This window comes from Mus musculus, chromosome X (genome assembly GCF_000001635.26).
Source record: "Mus musculus strain C57BL/6J chromosome X, GRCm38.p6 C57BL/6J".
Lineage (NCBI taxonomy): Eukaryota > Metazoa > Chordata > Mammalia > Rodentia > Muridae > Mus > Mus musculus.
In genome coordinates this window covers 156055711-156075426 of record NC_000086.7, presented here as the reverse complement: position 1 = coordinate 156075426, position 19716 = coordinate 156055711, and the positions used below count along the sequence as shown (strand labels likewise).

At 40.0% G+C, this 19716-nt stretch overlaps 1 long non-coding RNA gene across 2 annotated transcripts in view; it reads right to left on the bottom strand.

The window, feature by feature from the left end:
• Window positions 1-13354: 13354 nt before the first annotated feature.
• Gm15155 overlaps window positions 13355-19716 on the bottom strand; it is a 437537-nt gene continuing 431175 nt past the window's right edge. For both annotated transcript variants that reach the window (XR_387096.4, XR_878287.1), the window contains one exon: window positions 13355-13718. This is a non-coding gene — a long non-coding RNA (predicted gene 15155). The remainder of the gene's footprint in view (window positions 13719-19716) is intronic.

Sequence of the window (19716 nt, the reverse complement as noted above, 5' to 3'; positions counted from 1 at the left end):
TAGCCATAATTACTCTCGTACCTAAACCAAAAAAAGAACAAAAAAGGAAGAGAACTTCAGGCCAATTTCCCTTATTAATATCAATGCAAAAATACTCAACAATATTCTTACAATCCAAATCCAAGAACACATCAAAATGATCATCCTTCATGATCAAGTAGGCTTCATGCCAGGGATGCAGGAATGGTTCAATATATGGAAATCCATCAACATAATCCACTATATAAACAAACTCAAAGATAAAAACTACATTATCATTTCATTAGATGTTGAGAAGACATTTGCCAAAATCCAACATACTTTCATGATAAAAGTCTTGGAAATATCTGTAATTCAAGGTCCATACCAAAAGACAGTAAAAGCAATATACAGCAAACCAGTAATCAACAACAAACTAAATGGAGAGAAACTTGAAGCAATCCCACTAAAATCAGGGACTGGACAAAGCTGTCCACTCTCTCCCTACCTGTTCAATATTGTACTTTATGTCCCAGCCAGAGCAAATAGACAACAGAAGGACATCAAGGGGATATGAATTGCAAACATGGAATTCAAAATATCACCATTTTCACATGATATGATAGTATACTTAAGTGATCGAAAATGTACACCAGAGAGATCCTAAACTTGATAAAACAACTTCAGCAAAGTGGCTGGATATAAAAATAACTCAAACAAATCAGTACCCTTCCTCTACTCAAAGAATAAACAGGATGAGAAAAAAATTAGGAAAACAACATCTTTCAAAATAGACACAAATAATATAAAATATCTTGTTGTAACTGTAACAAAGCAAGTGAAAGATCTGTATGACAAGAACTTCAAGTCTCTGAAGAAAGAAATAGAAGATCTCAGAAGACGGAAAGATCTACCATGCTCATCAACATACAGATTCAATGCAATTCCCATCAAAATTCCAAATCAATTCTTCATAGAGTTAGAAAGAGCAATTTGCAAAATCCTGTGGAATAACAAAAAACTCAGGATAATGAAAACTATAAAAGAACTGGGGAAATCACCATCCCTGACCTCATATCCTTACTGCAGAGCAATCATGATTAAAAACTGCCTGGCATTTGTACACTGATAGTCAGTTATATCAATGGAATAGAGTAGAAGACCCAGAAATGAACCCACATCCCTATGGTCACTTGAACTTTGATAAAGAAGCTAAAACCATCCAAAAAACAAACAAACAAACAAACAACAACAACAAAAAAAACCAAACAGTATTTTCAACAAATGGTGCTGGTTCAACTGGCTGTGAGGATGTAGGAGAATGCAAATCCATCCATTCTTATCTCCTTGTACAAAGCTCAAGTTCAAGTAGATGAAGGACCTCCACATAAAACCAGTTTCAGTGAAAACAATGGAAAAGAAAGTGGGAAAGAGCCTCGAGCACACAGGCACAGGGGAAATTTTTCTGAACAGACCACCAATAGCTTAAGCTCTAAGATCAAGAATTGACAAATGGGACCTCATAAAATTGCAAAGCTTCTGTAAGGCTAAGGACACTCTCAATAGGACAGAATGGCAACAGACAGATTGGGAAAAGACCTTCACTAACCCTACATCTGATAGAGGGCTAATATGCAATATATACAAAGAACTCAAGAAGTTAGACTCCAGAGAACCAAATAAACCTATTAAAAATAGGGTACAGAGCTAAACAAAGAACTCTGAGTTAAGGAATACCAAATGGCTGAAAAGTATGTAAAGAAATGTTCAACATCATTAGTCATCAGGGAAATGCAAATCAAAACAACCCTGAGATACCAGTCAGAATGGCTAAGATAAAAAAATTCAGATATCAGCAGATGTTGGTGAGGATTTAGAGAAAAAAGGAACACTCCTCCATTTCTGTTGGAATTGCAAGCTGGTATAACCACTCTGGAAATCAGTTTGGTGGTTCCTCAGAAAATTGGATATAGCACTACCTGAGGACCCATCTATACCACTCCTGGGCATATACCCAGAAGATGTTCCAACTTGTAATAAGGACATATGCTCCACTATATTCATAGCAGTCTTGTTTATAATAGCCAGAAGCTGGAAAGCACCCAAATGCCCCTCAACAGAGGAATGTATCAGAAAATGTGGTACATTTACACAATGGAGTACTACTCAGATATTAAAAAATGCTGACTTCATGAAGTTCTTAGGGCAATGGCTAGAACTAGAAAATATCATCCTGAGTAAGATAAATCCAATTACAAAAGGACTTGCATGAAGTGCACTCACTTATAAGTGGATATCATACCAGAAATTTGGAATAACCAAGATACAATTCACAGACCACAGTAAGCTCAAGAAGAAATATGACCACAGTGTGGATACTTTGGTCCTTCTTAGAAGAAGGATCCAGCTTCTCAGAATGGGGAACAAAATACCTATGGAAGGAGTTATAGATAAAAAGTGTGGTGCAGAGACTGAAGGAATGACCAACCAGAGACTGCCCCACCTGTGGATCCATCCCATATAAAACACCAAAACTATACAATATTGTGGAAGCCAACAAGAGATGGCTTACAGGACCATGATATAGCTCTCTCCTAAGAGGCTCTGCCAGTGCCTGACAAATACAGAAATGGATGCTCACAGCCATGCCTTGGAGTGAGCACATGGTCCCCAATGATGAAGTTAGAGAAAGGACCTAAGGAGCTGAAGGGGTTTGCAGGCCCAAAGGAGAAACAACAATATGAACCAAACAGTACCCCCAGAGCTCCCAGGGAGTAATCCACCAACCAACGATTACACAGGAGGGACTTATGGCTCCAGCTGCATATGTAGCAAAGGATGTCCTTGTGGGACATCAATGAGAGAGAGGCCCTTGGCCTTGTGAAGGCTCGATGTCCCAGTGTAGGGGAATCCAAGCACAGGGGAGCACGAGGGGTTGGGTTAGTGATCAGGTTGGGGGGATGAGATGAGGGGGTTGGAAGGGAAATGGGGAAAGGGGATAAAATTTTAAATGTAAATAAAGAAATTATCTAATGAAGATACTGAAAAAAACTAATTATTCAAATAGATCCAAGGTATTGTTTACTTTTATCTTAATGCGTTACCATAAATTATTTCATTGTAATCTTCTCCATCAAGCTTTATTTTATACAGAGTTTTGTGTCATCAAACCTGCAAAAATTAGGTTTGCTTTTACTTACAGATTCATTGAACTGCCTTCGCTAAAAGCACAAGCCAAAATTTGTGCATATTTATATCATCAATAATACACGAACAATTTACCAAAACTAGTCATCTCTTTTATGAATCAGTCTCTAATTTCCAATAATCACTTAACCCTGTACTTTTATTTTCCATCATGCACTGACAAAACTGTTACAACATCTATAGTATAGTACTATTATAGCATTTTTGACTGTTATCCACTTGAAATTATTAGCAACTCTAGCCGAGATTTATTGTTTGTATTCTCATCCATAGAACACAGTAGATAATTAATATGTACTTAGTACACAAAGGGGACTACAAGGAAGACCAGGCTATATTCAAGAACTACATTACTCTAATGTATTTCATGTAACTTAGAGGAATATATACATATACATATATACATACATATATATATATATATATATATATATATATATATATATATATATACATACACACATATATATAGTCCTATAGCATAAAATTTTGATTATTATATATAAATATAATCCTATGGCATAAAATGTTGGTTGTTCTAGGTGTGATGTAAACTACACTAATTCCTTTTAATCACCCCAAATTAGAGAAATGTAAAATGAAAGACAGAGAAGAGGGCACCATAGACTTTATTTAAAGAACTAGAACATGGAGAATATAGGTATGTCATGAGGGAAGATCAGAGTGAATGGAAGAACAGAAAGCTATTTCTACAAGGATTTTAATTTCATGTTTTAATCATCTGTCATAACATCTGCATGTCTTTCCTGACATTTGAGCTAAATTTAGTGCATGGAACCCTTGCATTAAATGTAAAAATTTCTATGCTGAGGGATATTTTTTTTTTTTGATCAAAATATTTAATTTCTTTTTCTGAAATCCCAATGAATTGCATATTATCAACAACCAAACATTCCCTTCTATCAAGAATCTAGCATTTATATATCCTCTGAAAAGTTCCTAGAATTATAAATGTCACATACTCGTCACCCCCCTGCTAGACCATGAGGCAAAACACAGTAATCTGTTTTAAAGCAAGCCCAAATCCCATTCCTGGAATTAAAACAAACAAACACAACAATTCTTATAGGTCTGTGCTTTTTTTTTTTTTTTTTTTTTTTTTTACTTTTTTGTTTATTTATTTATTTATTTTTTCCATTTTTTATTAGGTATTTAGCTCATTTACATTTCCAATGCTATACCAAAAGTCCCCCTTACCCACCCACCCCCACTCCCCTACCCACCCACTCCCCCCCTTTGGCCCTGGCGTTCCCCTGTACCGGGGCACACAAAGTCTGCGTGTCCAATGGGCCTCTCTTTCCAGTGATGGCCGACTAGGCCATCTTTTGATACATATGCAGCTAGAGTCAAGAGCTCAGGGGTACTGGTTAGTTCATAATGTTTTTCCACCTATAGGGTTGAAGATCCCTTTAGCTCCTTGGATACTTTCTCTAGCTCCTCCATTGGGAGCCCTGTGATCCATCCATTAGCTGACTGTGAGCATCCACTTCTGTGTTTGCTAGGCCCCGGGATAGTCTCACAAGAGACAGCTACATCTGGGTCCTTTCGATAAAATCTTGCTAGTATATGCAATGGTGTCAGCGTTTGGATGCTGATTATGGGGTGGATCCCTGGATATGGCAGTCTCTACATGGTCCATCCTTTCATCTCAGCTCCAAACTTTGTTTCTGTAACTCCTTCCATGGGTGTTTTGTTCCCACTTCTAAGGAGGGGCATAGTGTCCACACTTCAGTCTTCATTTTTCTTGAGTTTCATGTGTTTAGGAAATTGTATCTTATATCGTGGGTATCCTAGGTTTTGGGCTAGTATCCACTTATCAGTGAGTACATATTGTGTGAGTTCCTTTGTGATTGTGTTACCTCACTCAGGATGATGCTCTCCAGGTCCATCCATTTGGCTAGGAATTTCATAAATTCATTCTTTTTAATAGCTGAGTAGTACTCCATTGTGTAGATGTACCACATTTTCTGTATCCATTCCTCTGTTGAGGGGCATCTGGGTTCTTTCCAGTTTCTGGCTATTATAAATAAGGCTGCTATGAACATAGTGGAGCATGTGTCCTTCTTACCAGTTGGGGCTTCTTCTGGATATATGCCCAGGAGAGGAATTGCTGGATCCTCCGGTAGTACTATGTCCAATTTTCTGAGGAACCGCCAGACTGATTTCCAGAGTGGTTGTACAAGCCTGCAATCCCACCAACAATGGAGGAGTGTTCCTCTTTCTCCACATCCTCGCCAGCATCTGCTGTCACCTGAATTTTTGATCTTAGCCATTCTCACTGGTGTGAGGTGGAATCTCAGGGTTGTTTTGATTTGCATTTCCCTGATGATTAAGGATGTTGAACATTTTTTCAGGTGCTTCTCTGCCATTCGGTATTCCTCAGGTGAGAATTCTTTGTTCAGTTCTGAGCCCCATTTTTTAAGGGGGTTATTTGATTTTCTGAGGTCCACCTTCTTGAGTTCTTTATATATGTTGGATATTAGTCCCCTATCTGATTTAGGATAGGTAAAGATCCTTTCCCAGTCTGTTGGTGGTCTTTTTGTCTTATAGACAGTGTCTTTTGCCTTGCAGAAACTTTGGAGTTTCATTAGGTCCCATTTGTCAATTCTCGATCTTACAGCACAAGCCATTGCTGTTCTGTTCAGGAATTTTTCCCCTGTGCCCATATCTTCAAGGCTTTTCCCCACTTTCTCCTCTATAAGTTTCAGTGTCTCTGGTTTTATGTGAAGTTCCTTGATCCACTTAGATTTGACCTTAGTACAAGGAGATAAGTATGGATCGATTCGCATTCTTCTACATGATAACAACCAGTTGTGCCAGCACCAATTGTTGAAAATGCTGTCTTTCTTCCACTGGATGGTTTTGGCTCCCTTGTCGAAGATCAAGTGACCATAGGTGTGTGGGTTCATTTCTGGGTCTTCAATTCTATTCCATTGGTCCACTTGTCTGTCTCTATACCAGTACCATGCAGTTTTTATCACAATTGCTCTGTAGTAAAGCTTTAGGTCAGGCATGTTGATTCCACCAGAGGTTCTTTTATCCTTGAGAAGAGTTTTTGCTATCCTCGGTTTTTTGTTATTCCAGATGAATTTGCAAATTGCTCCTTCTAATTCGTTGAAGAATTGAGTTGGAATTTTAATGGGGATTGCATTGAATCTGTAGATTGCTTTTGGCAAGATAGCCATTTTTACAATGTTGGTCCTGCCAATCCATGAGCATGGGAGATCTTTCCATCTTCTGAGATCTTCTTTAATTTCTTTCTTCAGGGACTTGAAGTTTTTATCATACAGATCTTTCACTTCCTTCGTTAGAGTCACGCCGAGATATTTTATATTATTTGTGGCTATTGAGAAGGGTGTTGTTTCCCTAATTTCTTTCTCAGCCTGTTTATTCTTTGTGTAGAGAAAGGCCATTGACTTGTTTGAGTTAATTTTATATCCAGCTACTTCACCGAAGCTGTTTATCAGGTTTAGGAGTTCTCTGTTGGAATTTTTAGGGTCACTTATATATACTATCATATCATCTGCAAAAAGTGATATTTTGACTTCCTCTTTTCCAATTTGTATCCCCTTGATCTCCTTTTGTTGTCGAATTGCTCTGGCTAATACTTCAAGTACTATGTTGAAAAGGTAGGGAGAAAGTGGGCAGCCTTGTCTAGTCCCTGATTTTAGTGGGATTGCTTCCAGCTTCTCTCCATTTACTTTGATGTTGGCTACTGGTTTGCTGTAGATTGCTTTTATCATGTTTAGGTATTGGCCTTGAATTCCTGATCTTTCCAGAACTTTTATCATGAATGGGTGTTGGATCTTGTCAAATGCTTTTTCTGCATCTAACGAGATGATCATGTGGTTTTTGTCTTTGAGTTTGTTTATATAATGGATTACATTGATGGATTTTCGTATATTAAACCATCCCTGCATCCCTGGAATAAAACCTACTTGGTCAGGATGGATGATTGCTTTAATGTGTTCTTGGATTCGGTTAGCGAGAATTTTATTAAGGATTTTTGCATCGATGTTCATAAGAGAAATTGGTCTGAAGTTCTCTATCTTTGTTGGATCTTTCTGTGGTTTAGGTATCAGAGTAATAGTGGCTTCATAAAATGAGTTGGGTAGAATACCTTCTACTTCTATCTTGTGAAAAAGTTTGTGCAGAACTGGAGTTAGATCTTCTTTGAAGGTCTGATAGAACTCTGCACTAAACCCGTCTGGTCCTGGGCTTTTTTTGGCTGGGAGACTATTAATAACTGCTTCTATTTCTTTAGGGGATATGGGACTGTTTAGAAGGTCAACTTGATCCTGATTCAACTTTGGTACCTGGTATCTGTCCAGAAATTTGTCCATTTCGTCCAGGTTTTCCAGTTTTGTTGAGTATAGCCTTTTGTAGAAGGATCTGATGGTGTTTTGGATTTCTTCAGGATCTGTTGTTATGTCTCCCTTTTCATTTCTGATTTTGTTAATTAGGATTTTGTCCCTGTGCCCTTTAGTGAGTCTAGCTAAGGGTTTATCTATCTTGTTGATTTTCTCAAAGAACCAACTCCTCGTTTGGTTAATTCTTTGAATAGTTCTTCTTGTTTCCACTTGGTTGATTTCACCCCTGAGTTTGATTATTTCCTGCCGTCTACTCCTCTTGGGTGAATTTGCTTCCTTTTTTTCTAGAGCTTTTAGATGTGTTGTCAAGCTGCTAGTATGTGCTCTCTCCCGTTTTTTCTTGAAGGCACTCATAGCTATGAGTTTCCCTCTTAGAAATGCTTTCATTGTGTCCCAAAGGTTTGGGTACGTTGTGGCTTCATTTTCATTAAACTCTAAAAAGTCTTTAATTTCTTTCTTTATTCCTTCCTTGACCAAGGTATCATTGAGAAGAGTGTTGTTCAGTTTCCATGTGAATGTTGGCTTTCTGTTATTTATTTTGTTATTGAAGATCAGCCTTAGTGCATGGTGATCTGATAGGATACATGGGACAATTTCATTATTTTTGAATCTGTTGAGGCCTGATTTGTGACCTATTATGTGGTCAATTTTGGAGAAGGTACCATGAGGTGCTGAGAAGAAGGTATATCCTTTTGTTTTAGGGTAAAATGTTCTGTAGATATCTGTCAGATCCATTTGTTTCATCACTTCTGTTAGTTTCAGTGTGTCCCTGTTTAGTTTCTGTTTCCATGATCTGTCCATTGGTGAAAGTGGTGTGTTGAAGTCTCCCACTATTATTGTGTGAGGCGCAATGTGTGCTTTGAGCTTTACTAAAGTTTCTTTAGTGAATGTGGCTGCTCTTGTATTTGGAGCATAGATATTCAGAATTGAGAGTTCCTCTTGGAGGATTTTACCTTTGATGAGAATGAAGTGTCCCTCCTTGTCTTTTTTGATGACTTTGGGTTGGAAGTCAATCTTATCAGATATTAGGATGGCTACTCCTGCTTGTTTCTTCATACCATTTGCTTGGAAAATTGTTTTCCAGCCTTTCATTCTGAGGTAGTGTCTATCTTTTTCTCTGAGATGAGTTTCCTGTAAGCAGCAAAATGTTGGGTCTTGTTTGTGTAGCCAGTTTGTTAGTCTATGTCTTTTTATTGGCGAGTTGAGACCATTGATGTTAAGAGATATTAAGGAAAAGTAATTGTTGCTTCCTGTTATTTTAGTTGTTAAAGGTGGCATTCTGTTCTTGTGGCTGTCTTCTTTTAGGTTTGTTGAGGGATTACCTTCTTGTTTTTTCTAGGGCGTTGTTCCCGTTCTTGTATTGGTTTTTTTCTGTTATTATCCTTTGAAGGGCTGGATTCGTGGAGAGATAATGCGTGAATTTGGTTTTGTCGTGGAATACTTTGGTTTCTCCCTCTATGATAATTGAGAGTTTGGCTGGGTATAGTAGCCTGGGCTGCAGTTTGTGTTCTCTTAGTGTCTGTATAACATCTGTCCAGGCTCTTCTGGCTTTCATAGTCTCTGGTGAAAAATCTGGTGTGATTCTGATAGGCTTGCCTTTATATGTTACTTGACCTTTTTCCCTTACTGCTTTTAGTATTCTATCTTTATTTAGTGCATTTGATGTTCTGATTATTATGTGTCGGGAGGAATTTCTTTTCTGGTCCAGTCTATTTGGAGTTCTGTAGGCTTCTTGTATGTTCATATGCATCTCATTCTTTAGATTTGGGAAGTTTTCTTCAATAATTTTGTTGAAGATGTTTGCTGGACCTTTGAGTTGAAAATCTTCATTCTCATCCACTCCTATTATCCGTACGTTTGGTCTTCTTATTGTGTCCTGGATTTCCTGGATATTTTGAGTTAGGATCTTTTTGCATTTTCCATTTTCTTTGATTGTTGTGCCGATGTTCTCTATGGAATCTTCTGCACCTGAGATTCTCTCTTCCATCTCTTGTATTCTGTTGCTGATGCTCAAATCTATGGTTCCAGATTTCTTTCCTAGGGTTTCTATCTCTAGTGTTGCCTCGCTTTGAGTTTTCTTTATTGTGTCTACTTCCCTTTTTAGGTCTAGTATGGTTTTGTTCATTTCCATCACCTGTTTGTATGTTTTTTCCTCTTTTTCTGTAAGGACTTCTACCTGTTTGATTGTGTTTTCCTGTTTTTCTTTAAGGACTTGTAACTCTTTAGCAGTGTTCTCCTGTATTTCTTTAAGTGATTTATTAAAGTCCTTCTTGATGTCCTCTACCATCATCATGAGATATGCTTTTAAATCTAGGTCTAGGTTCTCAGGTGTGTTGGGGTTCCCTGGACTGGGCGAAGTGGGTGTGCTGGGTTCTGGTGATGGTGAGTGGTCTTGGTTCCTGTTAGTAAGATTCCTCCGTTTACCTTTCGCCATCTGGTAATCTCTGGAGTTAGTAGTTATAGTTGACTCTGTTTAGAGATTGTTCTTCTGGTGATTCTGTTACCGTCTATCAGCAGACCTGGGAGACAGATTCTCTCCTCTGAGTTTCAGTGCTCAGAGCACTCTCTGCTGGCAAGCTCTCTTACAGGGAAGGTGCGCAGATATCTTGTATTTGGACCTCCTCCTGGCCGAAGAAGAAGGCCCAAAACAGGACCTTTCTCAGACAGTGTGTTGCTTTGGCAGTTCCCAGGTGGTACAGACTCTCACCTAAGCAGACTAAATTCCTAAGTTCCTTGGAGTCCCGGGACCAAGATGGCGACCGCTGCTGCTGTGGCTTAGGCCGCCTCCCCAGCCGGGTGGGCACCTGTCCTCCGGTCCAGAAGGTGGCCGGCTGTCCCCGGCCCACACAGGGTGCTGCCTCAGCGCCTCTGTGCTTCTGCCTGTTCCAGAAGCTGTCAGGTTCTCTGGCGCACCCTCTCACCTGTTCAGACTAATTTCCTAAGTTCGGCGGGTCTCGGACCAAGATGGCGACCGCTGCTGCTGTGGCTTAGGTCGCCTCCCCAGCCGGGCGGGCACCTGTCCTCTGGTCCGGAAGGTGGCCGGCTGTCCCCGGCCCACACAGGGTGCTGCCTCAGCGCCTCTGTGCTTCTTCCTGTTCCAGAAGCTGTCAGGTTCTCTGGCGCACCCTCTCACCTGTTCAGACTAATTCCCTAAGTTCGGCGGGTCCCGGACCAAGATGGAGACCGCTGCTGCTGTGGCTTAGGTCGCCTCCCCAGCCGGGCGGGCACCTGTCCTCTGGTCCGGAAGGTGGCCGGCTGTCCCCGGCCCACACAGGGTGCTGCCTCAGCGCCTCTGTGCTTCTGCCTGTTCCAGAAGCTGTCAGGTTCTCTGGCGCACCCTCTCACCTGTTCAGACTAATTTCCTAAGTTCTGCTGAGTCCCGGAACCAAGATGGCGACCGCTGCTGCTGTGGCTTAGGCCGCCTCCCCAGCCGGGCGGGCACCTGTCCTCTGGTCCGGAAGGTGGCCGGCTGTCCCCGGCCCACACAGGGTGCTGCCTCAGCGCCTCTGTGCTTCTGCCTGTTCCAGAAGCTGTCAGGTTCTCTGGCGCACCCTCTCACCTGTTCAGACTAATTTCCTAAGTTCGGCGGGTCCCGGACCAAGATGGCGACCGCTGCTGCTGTGGCTTAGGCCGCCTCCCCAGCCGGGCAGGCGCCTGTCCTCTGGTCCGGAAGGTGGCCGGCTGTCCCCGGCCCACACAGGGTGCTGCCTCAGCGCCTCTGTGCTTCCGCCTGTTCCAGAAGCTGTCAGGTTCTCTGGCGCACCCTCTCACCTGTTCAGACTAATTCCCTAAGTTCGGCGGGTCCCGGACCAAGATGGCGACCGCTGCTGCTGTGGCTTAGGTCGCCTCCCCAGCCGAGGGATATTTTTTAAAGTATTCACAGTGATGGAAAAAAAATGATCTTCTCCAGTGAACCGAAAGGTTAGAATTTCAAGGAGTACTCAACTATTTCTTTCTTGTATACATCTCCAATGCTGAAATGTATTCCTTAGAGGATCACAGAAATGCATAGCCTAATGTACTGCATGCAGGAAAGATTTGAGTCTGTAAATTTCAAATAACTTCCCAGATGTTACACCAGAATATGACCAACAGACCACACATGGAATAACAAGGTCCTAGTAGATACTCTGAATAAGAAAATGCATCATCAGTGGCTTCAGCAAGGTAATTGCTACTTTATTTCCCTTATGGAAGTAGTTATATACCTTGTTTCTATTAACATCTTGTATTTCAGAGAATAATTGATTTAATAAACAATCTTCAAACACTGAACCTTTCAGTTAACCTTAATTTGATCACAATGTAAATGAAGCTGGTATAATGAAAAATGGTAAAATTCTTGACAGACAAGGTAAATCATGTTTATTCTATATTTCTTTTTATTTAAAACCTTTTAATATATATCACTTTGCATATGGCTTCTGAGAGATGTTACTGAAGGTGTATTTATGAATGATGTAACCATCCATCAGTATCATCCCACACCAAAGGTGATGTGGACATTACAAAAGAAGGCAACTGGGAGTCATCTCATTTTCTAGTAATTACAGACCTTGGGATCAGGAGTAGACAGAAGAGCCAATCAATCTTTAGTAACAAGAAACTAAAGATCTTCCAACATAAAAAAGGATATTTTCCCAATGTTCCCCACAATACAACTTCCCTGTTCCCAGGAGTTATATGACTACATCCTTATCACATCTTCATAACTTTAGCTAAAGACTCAAGGAGTAGCATTTAAATAAGGAATAATATAACTGCAACTTTTAGACAACATAAATTATTTTTCAGCAGTATTCAAAATCTCTAGGCCCTGCCTGTCACTCAGTTTGAAGGTTTTTTTCCCAGTAATTTTCCTACTCTTACTAATCCTCTTTGTTCTAAGTTCCTTCCTGCCTCAATCAATTGACAATCTAAACAAAGTCGTGAATACACAAACTTTTATGAGAGAGACTCTATTTTCAGTATACTTAAAATAAATTACTTGATTGTGTAATAAATTCTATGTAAGGAAATACATCTTTATTTTTTTATGTAATCGTCTCCAAACACCCCCTAACATACTTTTCAAAATTCAGTCTTCTTTTTCTAAAGTAGAATGTTTGTGCAATTACTTGATGCATAAATCTTAAGTATTTATATTTTGAATATTCCAAGAGAATTAACTTCCATGGGATGTGCAGGTATCTGGAGCAAGGAAAAACAGGAAGAGGTTACCAGTATCAGAGCTGGAAATGCAAGGAGAGAGATCTTCTGTTTAAGACCCAGAGGAAAAATGTGATGTTAGGAAAGGAAATCTGTATCAACTTAGAGAAAAGAGAATAGTCACTTCATTTCTAATGGAAAATTGTAAATATCACTTTTATTTTCTAGATGTAATTGCCATCTCCTAGGCTTATTCAGTAGAATAAGCCCACCTTTTCTAGTTCATTCTGGACTGGCTAGTTCAACTTAGCTATTCTGGCTCAAATGTCTCTCCAAGCTGACCCAGTCAAACCAGCTTCTCTTAGCTGTTGGCTGAATTGCTCTGCTTGGCCTCAATCTGTTATAATCTTCTGGCTCCTTACTTTCTGACTCATTCTGTCTTCACCTGCAACCAGAATTTGTAAACCTAATCCAGTAAAATTGCCTCCTCCCTCCCCCACCTCTCTCTCTCTCTCTCTCTCTCTCTCTCTCTCTCTCTCTCTCTCTCTCTCCCTGTCTCTCTCTCTCTCTGTGTGTGTGTGTGTGTGTGTGTGTGTGTGTGTGCAATATTAAGTCCACTCTCTTTTCTCTTTTCTGTTCTGTTCTGTGAGTTGGGCATATCCTATTTTTGACATTGCAACCAGATCACATAGACTTAGAGGGTCTTTGGATGTAATCCCTTGCCAGAGCAGCCATGTTGCTGGATTAAAATTCCTCTATAGAAAATCCTAATTCTGATTATTGGTGTCCATAAGTCTCGTATTCCTAAAACATGAAGAAAAGTAGACAAACCTGAGTATGTAAATGTGGAGACAAAAAAGAGCAGCTAGCATATTGGCTTGAATAAACAGGATATAGGAAAAGATAAGAAAACATTCACTTACTGTTTGCAAACCACTCATCCTCTTCTCTGTAGTCACATCTAGAATGTCAGAAGGTTTTGATTCTTTAGGGAGGACGCTGGTTGGTTTATTTCTGAGAAATGAAAAACATGTTTAAAATTACATGATATTTTGGTCTGGGATATACCTCAGTGGTATAATGCTAACCTAGTATCTTAGTCAGGGTTTCTATTCCTGGACAAAACATCATGACCAAGACGCAAGTTGGGGAGGAAAAAGTTTATTGAATTTACACCTCCAAACCACTGTTCATCATTAAAGTAAGTCAGGACTGGAACTCAAGCAGGTCAGGAAGCAGAAGCTGATGCAGAGGCCATGGAGGTATGTATCTTACTGGCTTGCTTCCCCTGGCTTGCTTAACTTGCTTTCTTATAGAACCCAGGGATGGCACCACCCCCAATGGGCCCTCCCACCCTTGATCATTGAGAAAATGCCTTACAGTTGGATCTCATGGAGGCATTTCCTCACCTAAAGCTCTTTTCTGTGATATCTTCAGCTTGTGTCAAGTTGACACACAAAAACAGCCAGTACAACTCACTCCTTGTCAACTTGACACACAAACATATCATGATTAAGCCTCAACCGTTCCTTTCTTATTCATCCCCAAGATCTAAATAACTTTAAATGTCCCAGAGTCTTGGCAAATTCTTAAAATTTCAATCCCTTTAAATATCCAATATCTTTCAAAATTCACAGTCTTTTTACAATTAAAGTCTCTAAACTGTGGGCTCCACTAAAATACTTTCTTCCTTCAAGAGGGAAAAATATCAGGGCACAGTGACAATAAAAAGCTAAATCAAACTCCAGCTATCCAGTGTCTGGGATCTACTCGCAATCTTCTGGATTCTTGGAGGAATCCAAGGGCTTGGGTCACTTTTCCAGCTCCTCCTTTTGTATCACACACCTTGTCTTTTAGGCTCCAGATACCTATACTCCACTGCTGATGTTCTTGGTGGTCATTCATGGTACTTATATCTGCAAAACACTGCTATCTTCTGCTATAACTAGGCTTCACCAATAACCTTTCATAGGCACTCTTCCTGGTGCCAAGCCTCAACTCCTTTGCATGACCCCTTCAAGTCCTTGGTCATAAATGGCAACTGAGGCTGCACCTTCACCAATGGACTTCCATGGCCTCTCACAGTGCTGAGCCTCAGTCCTGACTTACATTAGTGATGAACAGTGGTTTGGAGGTATAAGCTGAATAACGCCCCCCCCCCCGCCCCCCAACTTGCTTCATGGTCATGATAGTCCAGGAATAGAAACCCTGACTAAGACAAATTGGTACCAGCATAGTGGGGTATTCCTGTGACAACGTGACCATATTTTAGAGAGGACTGCAGAAGGACTTTGGATGTTTGGGCTAGAAGATCCATTCGATCTTAAGAGCTCTGGGATATTGTGTAGGATCTTGGAAATACATTTTGAGAACAGTGCAGAAGATGCAGGCCTGGCTTATGAAATTTCAGAGGGAAGATTAAAGACTCTTATCAGGGCTGTTGCTATTTTGATTTTGAAGATTCTAAGGTTTTGGTTAGCTGGGGCTGAAGAATCAGCTGTGATTAACAAGATATCAGAATTTGGGGATGAATAAATCAGAAACTTTGCATTACTGGGACTATTGATGCTAGTTAGCTGGAGCTAAGAAATTAGTGGTGGGTTTTTTTCGGCTTACACTTCCATATTGCTGTTCATCACCAATGGAAGTCAGGACTGGAACTCAAGCAGGTCAGGAAGCAGGAGGTGATGCAGAGGCCATGGAGGGATGTTATTTCCTGGCTTGCTTCCCCTGGCTTGCTCAACTTGCTTTCTTATAGAACCCAAGACTACTAGCCCAGAGATGGTACCACCCACAGGGGACCTACCCTGTTGATCACTAATTGAGAAAATGCCCCACAGCTGGATCTCATGGAGGCATTTCCTCACTTGAAGCTCCTTTCTCTGTGATAACTCCAGATTGTGTCAAGTTGACACACAAATCCAGCTAGTACACCTAGTATGCATGGGGTCCTTGGCACTATCTTCAACAGAAAAATAAAAGAAAAATATAGGGGAAATACTCAAATATAAATAGAAGAAAGAAGTAAAAAGGAAAGAAAAAGAAGACTATGTCAAAAGTTGCAGAAGTGGTAGAATTTCAAACAGATGTGAAACATAACCAAGTAGAGGAAATCATCAAAAACACTTCAGGAAAACTTTCCAGACAGATTTCCAGGATGAGCCACAGACAACAAAACAAAATAAATAAGGGTCTCACCAAGCATACATTGTCAGAAAACTAAAGACAATTGGGACATGGACTGGGGAGATGTATCAGCCATTGAGAATTCTTTTAGATGTTCTTCTAGTTCATTAGATGCTCTTTTAGAGACCCTAGCCTTCAGTACCCACACAGGATGATTCATAACCATTTATAATTCTAGTTGCTTATTACTTGGTGTCTTTCCTGGCCTCCTTGGTCTCAGGGTATCCAAATAGAGTGAATGCATACATACATGCGGGCAAGCTCACAAATGAACATTGGGGAGAAAGTATAGGCTTACAGAAGGGGAACAAATCAGCTCATATGCCAAAGATTAGAAATAAAAACGCTTGGATGGGAGAGATGGCTCAGCCATTCAATGCTCTTGCAGAGGACCCTGGGTTGATACCCAGAACCCCATAGGAATGTTCACAACCATCAGCAATTTGGGTCCCAGAGGTATCTAATACCTTCTTCTTCTGTACTCTGGAGGGACCAGGTGCACACATGGTACATATATGTACATGCAGGAAAAACAACTTATGCACAGAAAATAAAATAAAAATAAACAAATATACCTAAAAGAGTAAAGAAATGATATAACTTCAGAGCCTTATAACAGCAAAAGAAGTCACAAGGCAAGGGCACAATGGGTCCAAACATTTGAAAGAAAGCCATATTTTTCTGATAAATTTCTACTCAACTGCACCAAAATAAAACTTATATGATATGCTACAACTCAAAATTTCATTATTGATCATTTAATTTTCATTTAGCTACTGAAATATGTGTTATACCAACAAAGAACAATTAAGCCATTAAAGAAGGAACATAAAGTACAGGGGTCACTAAGAGACAGGTTTTCCAGATTGATACATACTAATACAGTCCAACTTAAAAACATTTTTACAAAGAATACTTAACAAAGAATTTGAGCAGCAAATAAGAGTAGTGGTGATTTTTAGCAGATTTTTACACTGCTTAGTTCCTGCCCAGTGTGCTAGAGAGAGGTAGTCTCACTGAGACTTGGGGCTAATTGTGGTCTCTTTTGCCTTAATCCCTACCCTCTTCCAGGCTATCACATTGTGCTCAGCCCTGGAATATTCTCTATTCCCCTTTGTTCCACTCTCTAAAACCTCTAGTTTTCTTCTATTCTAGACTCTTCCTAGCTAAAGCTTCAATGTCTTCCTATTGTCACACACCTTCCGGGGTAGATTTTCTCTAGTTTGTTTTTGTTCCCTGAAAGCTGGAGATCCATCTGTGGATGCTGCTAATTTGACACATTAGTGCAAAACAAATATTTTTGATCTCACTGATTCTTGAACTTGTTTCTGAAAATTAATAGCATATCTATTGATCTCCAAGCATTATCTAAAGTAATCAAATGAAACATGTAAGTAACAAGGGTTACAAGGCCAATTTTTTTCCATTTTTTATTAGGTATTTAGCTCATTTACATTTCCAATGCTATACCAAAAGTCCCCCATACCCACCCACCCCCAATCCCCTACCCACCCACTCCCCCTTTTTGGCCCTGGCATTCCCCTGCACTGGGGCATATACAGTTTGCAAGTCCAAAGGGCCTCTCTTTCCAGTGATGGACGACTAGGCCATCTTTTGATACATATGCAGCTAGAGTCAAGAGCTCCGGGGTACTGGTTAGTTCATAATGTTGTTCCACCTATAGGGTTGCAGTTCTCTTTAGCTCCTTGGGTACTTTCTCTAGCTCCTCCATTGGGAGCCCTGTGATCCATCCAATAGCTGACTGTGAGCATACACTTCTGTGTTTGCTAGGCCCCGGCATAGTCTCACAAGAGACAGCTATATCTGGGTCCTTTCAGCAAAATCTTGCTAGTGTATTCAATGGTGTCAGCGTTTGGAAGCTGATCATGGGATGGATCTCTGGATATGGCAATCACTAGATGGTCCATCCTTTAGTCACACTTCCAAATTTTGTCTCTGTAACTCCTTCCATGGGTGTTTTGTTTCCTATTCTAAGAAGGGGCAAAGTGTCCACACTTTGGTCTTCGTTCTCTTGAGTTTAATGTGTTTAGCAAATTGTATCTTATATCTTGGGTATCCTAAGTTTCTGGGCTAATATCCACTTATCAGTGAGTATATATTGTGAGAGTTCCTTTGTGATTAGGATACCTCACTCAGGATGATGCCCTCCAGGTCCATCCATTTGGCTAGGAATTTCATAAATTCATTCTTTTTAATAGCTGAGTAGTACTCCATTGTGTACTCAGAACTAGTGAAGTCAGAGAAATAGGAGGAGAACCTATAACCACTACTTTACTAAACATGCCAAATCTTTAAAAATATTCTAGACATTTCCCATCATACTCACAGATAAGTATAGTCTTTACCCATAAGCAAGAAAACTTCTCATTACAACAGATGGACACCACTACAACCACACTAATTACAGAGTTGAATACCCGTATCCTACTGGATTCATCTACAAAAAACTCCTGATCCTAACACTCAGGTAAATTTGCAGAAGCAGAGCTGGTAAAAGCTAGAGCACCATGAAGCTTGCTTTGAGAATTTGTCTCCTAGTAATGTCAGAAGCAACAGCTTTTGGGATAGCCCTCATTCAAGTTGTTCAGGACCCACATGAAAGTCACCCTGCTGCATCTAACAGATATCTACAGAATATTTTATCCTAAAACAACAGTATATACCTTCTTCTCAGCACCTCATGGTACGTTCTCCAAAATTGACCATATAATTGGTTGCAAAACAGGCCTCAATAGATACAAAAATATTGAAATTGTCCCATGCATCCTATCAGATCACCATGGACTAAGACTGATCTTCAATAAGAACATAAATAATAGGAAGCCCACATTCACGTGGAAAATGAACAACATTCGGCTCAATGATACCTTGATCAAGGAAGGAATAAAGAAAGAAATTAAGGACTTTTTAGAGTTTAATGAAAATTAAGCCACAACATACCCAAACTTATTGGACACAATGAAAGCATTTCTAAGAAGAAAACTCATAGCTCTGAGTGCCTCCAAACAGAAACTAGAGAGAGCACACACTACCAGCTTGACAACACACGTAGAAGCTCTAGAACAAAAGGAAGCAAATTCACCCAAGAGGAGTAGATGGCAGGAAATAATCAAACTCAGGGGCGAAATCAACCAAGTGGAAACAAGAAGAACTATTCAAAGAATCAACCAAAGGAGGAGTTGATTCTTTAAGAAAATCAACAACATAGATAAACCCTTAGCCAGACTCACTAGAGGGCACAGGGTCAGCATCCTAATTAACAAAATCAGAAATGAAAAGTGAGACGTAACAACAGATCCTGAAGAAATCCAAAACACCATCAGATCCTTCTACAAAAGGCTATACACAACAAAACTGGAGAACCTGGATGAAATGGACAAATCTCTAGACAGATACCAGGTACCAAAGTCAATTCAGGATCAGGTTAATGATGTAAACAGTCCTATATACCCTATAGAAATGGAAGCAGTCATTAATAGTCTCCCAACCAAAAAAAGCCCAGGACCAGATGGGTTTAGTGCAGAGTTCTATCAGACTTTCAAAGAAGATCTAATTCCAGTTCATCACAAACTATTCCACAAAATAGAAGCAGAAGGTACTCTACCCAACTTTTTCAATGAAGCCACAGTTACTCTGATAACTAAACTACAGAAAGAACCAACAAAGATAGAGAACTTCAGACCAATTTCCCTTATGAATATCGATGCAACAATACTCAATAAAATTCTCGCTAAATCCAAGAACACATCAAAACAATCATCCATTCTGACCAAGTAGGTTTCATCCCAGGGATGCAGGGATGGTT